Here is a 7,830-nt window from a genome sequence, read left to right as displayed (position 1 = left end):
TACCCCCCCCCCCCCCCATTAAATAAAGGAATGTGTTCCCGGAAAAGTAAGCATACTCTATCTTGTGTACGTCACCGCCGTAACACTGTATCGTAATATTTCCTTTAACAGTTTGAGCTTAGTATAATTGAAATATTTTGTTCACGTCGCGGTCTACTGTGGAGGCTACACGGTCTATTGTTGCGGGTATAGAATGAAGAAACTAAAAATAATATGAAATACAATAGATGGCCATAAACTACAGATACACAGATAGCTCGCATTATTATTACAGAGTTTACTCGACTTAAACAGTTCTTTTATATAGAAATCGTATCAATATAATAAAAACTCAACTTGAATGAGTTATAGTATAACCTCTAAATGTCGCCTTTTATACGCCACTGAATATTACACGTTGTATACTGTGGCTTTTGCAATTTATCGGCTTGTCTTCGACTGTGGACATTTAAACCTTCGCACAAGGTAAGTTCGATTTCACCTTGGAGATGGATTCTAATAAAATAGCGTAACAAAAGTGTTCAACTGTGTACATTTAAACCTTCGCACAAGGTAAGTTTCATTTCACCTCGGTGGATGGATTCTAATAATATAGCGTAACAAATGTTTTCAACTGTGGACATTTAAACCTTCGCACAAGGCAAGTTTGTTTTCACCGTGGGGATAAATTCTAATAAAATAGCATAACAAATATTTTCAACTGTGGACATTTAAACCTTCGCACAAGGTAAGTTTGATTTCACCTTGATAAAATTTAATAAAATAGCATAACAAATATGATTGATTCAGAAACTATATGTAATAACAAACTCTTGTAGATCTTACATTAAAGTTATTTTGCAAAGCACGTCAATGTGTCGGATTTAGTGGAAATGGAAGTACGTGAAAAGGACAAATTTTTGGGCAGTATCATACAATAAATTTGCAAAAGTCAAATCCAATGAAGATGAAGTGATTTATTTAATTCCATATGTTTTACATTGACTAAGCCTGTTCTCAAATCACATTCAGATACCCTAAATTAGATAAAAAAAAAAAAAAACCCAAAAAACCTCACAATAAGAGATGACGCTATATAGTTCCACGTAAGCAAAGCCCAACGCAAATCACATCGGGCCTCAATAAGCAAAATTGACAATAGTTTTCATCAAAACAACGATTGATTATTGTTATTTATAATATACTATTCAAAAAAAGTAGGGGATATTTGATTTTTAAGTGTTATTAAAGTCACCTAATGAAACTGACGAAGAAACAAATGACAAAATGAAATGAAGTTCACATTCATCGATTTATTCCAAATGATCGTTAGACTAAGTAAGGCACAGACTGACCATTATAAGGGTAAAATGATACCCGGGGTCAAACAGCAAAGTTACCACAGCATCACAACCAAGTCAGTAACGGGTAAATCCTCCTCTGTTTGCCAAACAAGCATTGATCCGACGTGGCATACTCCTAATGAGACGTCTAAGGTCATTTTGGTCCAGATTGTCCCATTCCTGTTGCAACGCAGCAGCAAGTTCTTGGACATTGGCAGGACGTTGTTGACGTTGACGTAACCTCTGTCCAAGCATGTCCCAGACATGCTCGATGGGGGAGAGGTCGGGACTCAGTGCTGGCCAAGGTAATGTGGTGATGTTCTGTTGTTGGAGGTAACCTGTAACGATCCTGGCCCTGTGACATCTTGCGTTGTCATCCTGGAAGATGAAACGGCGGCCATGACGTCGTGCGAACGGCACAACATGGACTGCCAAGATGTTGTCCCGGTAGTACTGGCCTGTAACACGCCCTGCAACAACATGTAAAGCCGTTCTTCCAACAACAGTGATGCCTCCCCACACCATAACAGAACCACCCCCAAATCGATCATGTCTGATGACGTTAACGTCTTGGAAGCGCTCGTTTCGACGACGCCACACCCTCCTACGTCTGTCCAAAAAATCAACAGTGAACCTTGACTCATCTGAAAACATCACATTGCTCCAGCGTCGATTATCCCAGTGTTGACGATCCCTACACAAACGACGTCTTGCCTGAATGTGATGATCTATCAAACAAGGGATCACGCGAGGACGTCGGGCGCGAAGGTGACCCCTATGCAGTCGATTCCGAATCGTCTGGCCACTCATTCTCACACCAGTGTCTGTTTGAAGACGAGCGCTGATCTGATTTGCTGTGATGACACGATTTCTCAAGGCCAAGGTACGGATAAATCGATCCTGGGCTTGAGTTGTCGCCCTTGGTCGACCTGAGCGTGGTCTGTCCTGTACAGATTGTGTATCACGGTATCTGGACCATAGCCTGCTTATGACAGACTGAGAAACATTCATCGTCCGCGCCACAACCGCCTGTGTTGTGCCGATCTGTAGCATGCCAAGGGCACGTAACCTTTCATTTTGGGTAAGCCGACGCATATCAAAATTTGTTTTCTGGTCACTAAAACAATTAAACTGATGTTTCCACCCTGGAATTCAATGCCAACATGACTGTAACATTCAAAGTCAGAGTCGTGCAAATCTTGGGTTGGACCCCCATGATGATCCCAAGCATCACCTGCATTCCATGCGGTAGCTATTGGTGCGTTTGGGCGTCACATGTAACTGGAAATGTTTCTTCTGTTAGGTTCTATAGTGACTTTTTTCGTAGTCATTTGCATATTTTAGTATTATGCCCCCAAAATCAAATATCCCCTACTTTTTTTGAATAGTATATATGACGGTGTATGTCGGATAAAAACAACTCTTCATTAATTTAAACGCGAATATTTGGACTTAGGCGATAGTTGTGCCACTACATTGGTCTCTGTAAGATTAATTGGTCATAATTGTATAAAATTATCTTATTTTAAAGATGTAACATGCATTAATAAAGAAATTGAGTTTGCACTTGAAACTAAAGGCACCCAATCGTAGCTAAAAACAAGCACATTAGTATATCTCAACGTTTTCAGTTTCGTTCTCGTAGCTAACCCTGCATAAATATATTGTTTTTTTTGGGTTTTTTTAAAAATAAATAAATAAATAAATTCCACGCGTTGATTTATACTATTGAGTGAAATGCTTTTGGGTGTTTTATTTTTTCGAGGCCAAGAAACCATATATTTTGTGGTTTTAATGTTGTACACCTTTTGGATGTCGGATTTATGTTAAAATTGTCTGTAATGGTTAATCCAATCGTCACTTCCGGGAATTTTAATTTTTCTGTGATGTCTCACGTCTAAAGCACTATACAGTCCCGATAATCTGGGTAGCATCATAAAAAAAGACAAATGAAATGATACGCCATACAGTGTGCCGAGAGAAATTGTGCCCGGGTAACGGCAATATGGCCTACTCTTATATCGAATTCCAACTGCCAAGCGATCTTTTACGTACATGCCAATGTATACACGGGGCCTTCCGTCCTGTACCATTGACAAGGGGAAACCACGTCGGAAAATCCCGATGAACTTTCTCGGCCAATGCAGGGATCGGACACGCGTCCGTGGCCCCCCGGTATCATAAAGAAAGACAAAGGGGTCAACAAATCGGGGCAAACAAAACTGAGAAACACACGATATAAGGTTCCTTGGGAGATTTATTAAAGGGACAATAACACTCTTGCTGGCTTGACAGCTCCAGAAAATAAAAAAAATAGCCTTATTCTAAGTACTAGATGTGTTAGTGTCCTACCTGTTGTGTAAATTATCCATTACATCCTATTTTACTTGTCCAGGGGGTTCGAAAATATTTTTAAATCGAAGTTTCATTTGAAAAGGTTTACGTTAGACGTTTCAAACCATTATGTTGAATTTTTCAAAATTTTTAAATAAGGTGTATCATCAATTAATTGAAATAGTCTAAAATTGTACAATTTGTTGACCAGAATAAAGATTGGAACATATTATTCTGTTACAACAAGAGTGGTATTGAGCCTTTAAGATGAAATTTGTATCATCAATTAATTGGAATATTGTAAAATAGTACAATTTGTTGACCAGAATAAAGATTGGGACATATTATTCAGTTACAACAAGAGTGGTATTGAGCCTTTAATATGACGTATACATAATTAGTATACCCTGCTTTATTCAGTTTTTTTTTTCACGATTGTTTATACATAATTAGTATATCTTGCTTTATTCAGTTTTTTACACGGTTGTTTAACTGCTGATTATGAACTATGAAATTAGTAGAGTGTAACACGTAATGTGATTATGACAGTATATTTGGCGAGGTAATTCAATACGTTTATATCTTGATTATATATGACGTGTGTTAATATTACAGGGACGGTTTTTATTAAAGGATCAACATGTTATTGGGTGAACTTTTATTAGTTCTAATAATATATATTCTGCTGATCTACAACATTATAAACCTTATCATGACGAAGATAAAAGAAACAAAGGCACGGAAAGAACCACCATTACCTCACAAATTGCTCAAACATAAACATCCACAGTTTAATGTTCCGTAAGTATAGTTCGGGCTTGCAACTACGTACCACTACCTTATACCCCCGAAAGACCGGGGTGGCGTCCTTACTGCGCTGCTACGCCAACGGAAAATGGTCCCAGAGCGCGTCAAGATCGTCATTAGCGTGGTAAAAGTGTTATGGAAACACCAGATATCGTGCTGTGGTCTCCGTGGTCGCCAATGATCTCCGAGTCACGGCGTTCAAAACAAATGCCAAGTTTCTGCGATCTGACCTGGAAAGCTGTGAGGAGGCGACTTTTTCAAGTTTGTAATATTTTGGGACATTTTCTCGCGTTGTGTTCACGTTTGCCGGCGACCTTGTGCATTTTCTGGTCGCCGTAAGGTCGCAGCAGCGCAGTAAGGACGCTGCCCGGTCTGACGGGGGCTTTACCAACTCTTGGTAAGAATGGGGCTATGATGTTCTTATCTGGAAAGTATCCAAACTCGGTATATAATTAACTTAAACAAAACGGAGTACTTTACGATGTTTAGACGCGACAGCTATAGTCCCATCCTTACTAAGAGTTGTGGGCCGAAAGGAGGCCAAGTCCTACCTGATACCGCACTGCTGTTACAGAATGCAAAATGAAATGAAATGGGATTTAACGTCCTACTGTTTTGCTCCGAACTGGGCTAATGAAGACGGGCATACGCCATACAGTGTGCTATGAGGGAAATTTTGCCCGGACAGCGGCACTACGGCCTACTCTTATATCGAATTCCAACTGTCAAGGGATCTTTTACGTGCACGACAATATGTACACGGGACCTCGGTTTTTCGTCCCATCCGAACTTTCTCAGCCAATATGCAGGGATCGAACACCCGACCTCCAGGCTAGCGAGCCAGCGTCTTACCCACTTAGCTACCGTGACTTCCTCAGTACAAGGACATCGCGCATTCTTAAAATGTTCTTTATATGTATTAGTTCACTTAAATCTATTTAGGCTAAATATACATTTATGAATGAGATTTTTAAAATTGATATTAAGCAGAAGGTATGCGAGGAAGCCCATAGAAGATGAACTTGGCTCTTTTTTTAAATATAGGCCTGGTGTCCATAAAATAGGCCTTGTGTCCATAAAATAGGCCTTGTGTCCATAAAAGAATGACTTAGCTCCTTTTTTTATATAGTGTCTATTTTTACTAAAAATTTTATTTTATGAGGCAAATTATAAAATACAAACCTTTGTTTAAATATAAATAAAACCAATCAACATCTTGACAAAAATAAATTATTTCCAGGACCGTTTTCACCCCTCTGCGGAGAGGGCGAGGAGTCGATTATAGACCTTCCTACATTTACCTTCCAAAAGACACTATTAATTGTTACGGGGACCAATCTGCAGGTCGGCATATTATGCCTCGTTGCCTGGCATCCTTTGGTTTTTGTTCTTGGGATGTTAAATATTATCAGATTTATGCGCCATTGGTCTACCCTGTGTCCAATCCTGGATTGAACTTTATTATTTGTGAGAGAGAGAGAGAGAGAGAGAGAGAGAGAGAGAGAGAGATGGGGTTTAACGTCCATTCGACACAAACTAGGTCATTTCGGGACTAACATAGGGGTCTTTAGCAGTGGGAGGAAACCGGAGGACCCGGAGAAAGCCCACGAGGTTGGACAGGCGACCCCACTCCTTGTCTTTATTATTGGTATTTCAGGAATGGTTTACATGATACTCAAGATTTAGATGATGAGATTATCACCGAAAGACAGACAATGAATGACAATTTCACTCAAGCCGTGAAGACATACCAGCAAAACATGGCCGAGCGGAAATCAGCGCCTCATTCGCGAAAGATATCAGAGGATCAATGGGAAGCGAAAAGAGTTCGATCCAGAAAAATTAGCAGAATTTGTAAAGTGATTCCTACTGCTAGTCTTCTATTGTCAAAAGCAATACAGGATGAGACAGTGACAGCGCCAGCTTCCTGTCTGGAGGATCTGGAAGACGAAGCTATACAAGAAGAAGGGGCTGAGGATGTAGAAAATGACGATATAGAAAATGACGATATAGAAAACGATGGGGATTTAGAAAACGCTGAAAGTGTTTACACGGATTCTTTGGCAGAATGAATAACTATTTATTTCGATCGGGTTTTACAAGCAGAACCATCCCAGTAAGGTTTCTGTAACGGGAATAATACAAAAGCCACAGGTGTTTCAAAATGTTGACAAAGTTCTTATGACCAAATGGAAATCGGCTATTATGACTCGAAAGAAAATATCACAAATTCGCGCCAGTAGATCGTTTAAAAGGAAAAGGTTTCGCTGACAGGATTAATAGATCCGCACAAAATCAAAAGTTGATGAAATGAAAATGAAATGAAATGAGGTTTAACGTCTTACTGTTCTGCTCCTAAACTGGGCTAATGAAGACGGGCATACTCCATACAGTGTGCTATGCGGGAAATTTTGCCCTGACAGCGGCACTACGGCCTACTCTTATATCGAATTCCAACTGCCAACGGATGTTTTACCTGCACGCCAATGTGTACACGGGACCTCGGTTTTTCGTCTTATCCGAATGACTAGACAGCTGTCCTTGTCAGCCCCCCCCCCGTCCTGCATCAATGACAAGGGGGAACCGAACAACACACACATTAAATGTGGGCGTATAAATATCGCCAAAACCATTCCAGCAAGTTTGGTCATTGCAGAAACATTAGTTAAATTTGGTGCTAAGAAGTGTAAAATAATTGATACAAATTTCTTTATATTTTTGTTTGCATTTATTTTTTTTATTTAATAATCTTAATATTTTAGAAAATAATTTTGTGTTTTTTTATTAGGAAATTAATATTTTCTTGCAATATTAGACCTGCAAATATCCCTTGATCATCTTATTGCGAATTGGTGGCGAATTGCATTCGTAAGTCCATTTGTACGAAAGCCCAGAAGGCTCATTCCAAATTCCAAATTCCAAATGCGAAATTCCAAATCTGATCCGACCAATCGGATCAGGTTTTGCTTTTGACTAATCAGATAAGTATAATAACAATATTCCAGTTCCGGTTTGCTTTGGCAGATGTGAACAGTTTGGTGATTGGTTCCATATCAGTAGTAGTACTTGATCACTTACTCAGTTCCTTCAGTGTAAAAGTTCCACGGGTATTGAATGTATAGGTCAAATCTGCCGCATCGGCGACACTTATCTTCTCTGCAGCAGCCATGGTGATTGTAATGTCACGTGATTATGTCGAATTTGGAATTTCGCATTTGGAATTTCGAATCTAGTAATTTGGAACGGGTGTTTATCCGGCCCAGGCATCGGATCGGTAAACTAGCACTAATGAGTTGTGTAAAATTACAATTTATTTAAATTCTAATTTGTTTAATTGATGGGGGGGGGGGGCAATTTGCTATTTTAT

The 7,830-nt window shown here is 39.5% G+C and overlaps 1 long non-coding RNA gene across 2 annotated transcripts; it reads left to right on the top strand.

Moving 5' to 3' along the window:
• The first annotated feature begins 218 nt into the window (after positions 1–218).
• LOC126808507 (uncharacterized) lies at positions 219–7,733 on the top strand. 2 transcript variants are annotated; one of them, XR_007674652.2, is made up of 3 exons: positions 219–465; positions 4,272–4,457; positions 6,121–7,733. It is a non-coding gene; the product is annotated as an uncharacterized LOC126808507 (long non-coding RNA). The 2 variants fall into 2 exon arrangements; XR_007674654.2 differs by lacking the exon at positions 219–465 and adding an exon at positions 695–727.
• Positions 7,734–7,830: the final 97 nt, after the last annotated feature.

Source organism: Patella vulgata, chromosome 1, assembly GCF_932274485.2.
Source record: "Patella vulgata chromosome 1, xgPatVulg1.2, whole genome shotgun sequence".
Classification (NCBI taxonomy): Eukaryota; Metazoa; Mollusca; class Gastropoda; family Patellidae; genus Patella; species Patella vulgata.
The sequence above is the reverse complement of the archived record's forward strand: the minus strand, read 5'-3'. Positions and strand labels throughout refer to the sequence as shown.